Here is a 4,392-nt window from a genome sequence, read left to right on the forward strand (position 1 = left end):
TTTAAAAATTTCCCAGTAGGGATGGGATTACCATTTTGTGTTAAGAAACCAGGTGTTCATTTAAATTGCTGTGTTCATTTAAAGCTTGAGGAAACCTAAGATGACGTTCCCCCCACTCCACTCAAAATGCAGTACATGTATTTGTGGCAATCACTCTTCAAACTGTGAAAGAACAGACTTTTTACAAATACAATCTCTTGTGAGAATACAGTTGTAAGACAATATAAATTGACAAAAATTGATGCTGATAATAGCTTAAAGGAAAAAAAGATTTTAAAAAATGCTGAAGAATATTTAACTTTTAAAAGGGGTGGGGTATTGCCCAACATACAAATGAGACCTATCTATTACAGAAACATTCATTTTTCTTTGTCTCAAGTAAATAATCAGCTTGGTAGGAGGAAGATGACGAGACCTTAGAACTGAGACAGGTTTATGAGAAAAATGTTAGAGTTAAGTGATTTGAACTTATGAAGGAAACACCTAATTAAATGCACAATTTCAAAAGTACAAATATGGATCATCCCCCATAGGTTTATAATAAAAAAATAAATAAACCTGTTCTTAATGCATTACTTCTGTAAACCCTCTCTTTCTAAGAGCACGTGCTGTGCAATAAACCAATGCTAGTATTTTATCATGAGAATGATCTTTCTTTACTCAAACTGGTGATTTGTCTTTCCATCCATACTTCTATATATTTATTTTCATCATAAAAACATAAGACCTTTCTAGTGGTGCAATTTGAAAAGGATTTGAGTCTTCATAAACATAATATAGAACCTTTATTTTTAAAAATGAATCTGTTTAGTACTGTGGCATGATGGGTTTAACACTTAAAACATAATAGAGTAACAACATTGTATTGTTTAATTCACAGCTGTAGGAAAATGTTTGATTTTTAAAAATATAACCAAGGTGATTCTGCATAATTATGAACAGTGAAAGACTAGAGAATAGTGAATGAGTAAATAACTTGATTTTAGCAGTAGTCACTCAGTATTCTACTTTTAGGAGCCTGGATGAAATTCTTCTTTTAGCTTCAAATTTTCTGGCAAATCTAGTCATTTCTTAGCTTCCCAAATATCAGCTTAAATGGCTTAAATAAATGAATTTAAAGAATCAAAGTTCTTTTCTGGTCTCAGGTAGCCAGCACTAGCAACAATGAGGATCCCCCCCAGTAGAAGTCCTCTTTGAAGGTATGAATGGTAGCAGGTCCAATAGTCATTTTTGTATTCTTGTAGTATGAGTTCCATGGTCATCACCATCTTATGACCATCCCATGGCCATCTCCACTTCCAACACAGTACAAATCATAATAAAATGCCAGTGGACACTTGAACTGGAAGATTATCTACTACTTTTTCAGCACAATTAGCTGTGGAGTTGCCCAGTTATTTGGAGCTGATGTCGAAGCCCTGCACCACCAGACCATGACAGAAGTATGGCAAGGACTTCATGATGCCAACAGAATTGGAAGCATCTGGCAAAGCCCCACTGGACTAGCCAGGTAGGTGCACAATGGGCCCAACAGGGCTAACAATGCTCACTGGTGGGTCCCTCATGCCACTGACTCACCAGAAGCTTCAGGGAGAATCAAGAGCTGCTTCTTCTATATACATAGTCTTATGCTACACAAATACACTACCACTTGTCTGTCAGTATGTATTACTGTGGTGGGTTGCATGTTGCTGAGACTCAAGAAGCCATGCCATGGGTATTTTAAACACCATAAGGGTCACCCACTGTGGACAGGTTTCAGATGAGCTTCTAGACAAAGACAAACTAGGAAGAAGGAGTGACAAACTAATTCTGAATATTTAGTCACTAAAAACCTTATGAAAAACAGTGGAATACTGACAGCACCAGAATACTGAATATTGAAACATGATGAAGAGCACCAGAATATTGTCAGATACAGTGCCAGAAGATGAGCCCCTTAGGTTGGAAGACACTCAAAATACAACTGGGGAAGAGTTGCCTCCTCAAAGTAGAGTCAACGGTGATGGTACAAATGGAGCAAAGCTTTTGGGAACTTCATTTGCTAATGGGGCACAACTCAAAATGAAGAGAAAGAGTTGTAAACATCCATTAATCAGAACAGGGGATGTATTAAATATAAATCTAGGAAAATTAAAATTGTTAAAGATGAAATGGAACACAAAAGCATTGATAGCCTAGTCAGTAGTGAGCTGAAATGGACTAGCATTGACCAATTTGAATCTGACATTCACATGGTTTACTATGCTGAGAAGGGAAAATTAAAAAGGATTGGGGTCATATTCCCTGTCAAAAAGAACATATCAAGATCTGTCTTGAAGTACAGTGCTGTCTGTGATAGAATAATATCAATATGCGTACTGGAAGACCAGTTAATACTATTAGTATTCAAATTGACACACCAACCACTAAAGCCAATGATGGAGAAATGGAAGAATTCTACCAACTCCTTAATCTGAAATTGATAACACATGCAATCAAGACGTATTGATAATTACTGCTGATAAGAATGCAAAGGTTGGAAACAAAGTGGAAGAATCAGTAGTTGGAAAACATGGCCTTAGTGATAGAAATGACGATATAGATCATATGATAGAATTTTGCAAGACCAATGACTTCTTTATTATAAATACCTTTTTTAAAAACATAAAAGATGTCTATACACATGGACCTCACCAGATGAAGTACACATAAATCAAATTGACTACATCTGTGGAAAGATATGCTGGAAAAGCTCCATATCATCAGTCAAAACAAGGTCAGGGGCAAACTGTGGAACAGATCATATATGCAAGCCTAGAATGAAGTTGAAGAAAATTAAAACAAGTCCACAAGAGCCAAATTAACCTTGAACACATCCCACCTGAATTTAGAGACCATTTCAAGAACGCATTTGATTCACTAAACACTAAAGACCAAAGACAGAAATGTAGGATGGTATCAAGAATATCATAAAGGAAGCAAGCAAAAAGTCATTAAAAACCAAGAAAGAAGAAAAAGACCAAAATGGATGTCAGAAGAGACTCTGAAACTTGTTTTTTGATGTAAAGATGCTTAAGTAAATGGAAAAAATTAGGACTAGAAAATTTCAAAGGTCGACTCGAGAAGACAAAGACAAATATTATAATAAATGTTCAAAGACCTGAATTTAGAAAACCGAAAGGGGTGAAACACTCAGTATTTCTCAAGCTGTTGTGATGTCACAAATGTGGTTTCTTATGTGTGTTATTTTTGTCTTCTCTTATCTTTTTTTAGATTTGTCAATGGTTTGTCAACTTGATTAATCCTTTCAATGAACCAGCATTTTGTCTTGCTGATTCTATAGTTTTTTTTGCTTTCTATCTCATTTATTTCTACTCTAATCTTTATTATTTCTTTTCATCTAGTGACTCTAGGTTTACTTCGCTGATATTTTTCTTTATGTTAGAGATGCTGGGTTAACATTTTGATTTTGATTCTTTCATTTGTGGGATATGTGTATCTATTACTTATAAATTGTACTTTCTGCACTGCTTTTGCTGTGTCCCATGTGTGGTATGTTGTGTTTTCATTCTCATTTATTTCTAGGAATTTTTTTATTTCACTTTTTATTTGTTCTACTACCCAGTAGCTTTGAAGCAGGGTGTTATTCAATTTCCATGTATTTAACTTTATTTCCTTGATCTTCCTATTGCTGGTTTATAATTTTATAACATTGTGATCTGAAAAAAAGATGCTTTTAGTCTTTTGATGTTTTTAAAATTATGGAGACTTGTTTTGTGGCCTAACACATGGTCTACTCTGGAGAATGTTCTATGTGCACTTGACAAGAATGTGTATTGTGCTATTGTTAGGTTGAATGCTTCTATTAGGGCACTATAGGATAAGCACTAGACTGTGAACCATGAAGTCGAGGGGTTTAAACCCACCAGCTGCTCTTCAGAAACCTTATACAGGGTTCCTATGATTTGGAACTGGATCAGTGGCACTTAACAACAACAACAATAAGATTGTGAGGAGTCTGATTAGACTCATAACAACAGACACATAACCTACTTCATGATCCAGAGTAGAGTTAACCTCACTGCAAAAAGTAAAAAAGAGAAATATATCTAAATTAAACTAGTGCAATCAATAAGTAATAGTATATATTGAGTATAAACACATTCACAGTGTGTTTTAGATCAAGAATATAATCCATATTTCAAGCTACACAAATTTAAATATTTATGTTTACTTTAAATGGTTTTCACAAGATATGAACTAGGAAAAATCATCCTCCTTAAAATAAAATTTAACTAAGTTGTTCTTATGGAGTGATTTATCTGTCACTGGGAATAGGTTTTGGTTTGGGCTTTAGAAAGGAAAACTTTCCAGCTCTTCAAAATTAATTGTGTAAATAAAAAAAATAAA

At 34.5% G+C, this 4,392-nt stretch overlaps 1 pseudogene; it reads right to left on the reverse strand.

Moving 5' to 3' along the window:
- Positions 1-982: 982 nt before the first annotated feature.
- Positions 983-1,460, reverse strand: LOC102818962 (annotated as a pseudogene).
- Between the last annotated feature and the right edge of the window lie 2,932 nt (positions 1,461-4,392).

The sequence above is a fragment of the Chrysochloris asiatica genome, unplaced genomic scaffold (assembly GCF_000296735.1).
Source record: "Chrysochloris asiatica unplaced genomic scaffold, ChrAsi1.0 scaffold00247, whole genome shotgun sequence".
Classification (NCBI taxonomy): Eukaryota; Metazoa; Chordata; class Mammalia; order Afrosoricida; family Chrysochloridae; genus Chrysochloris; species Chrysochloris asiatica.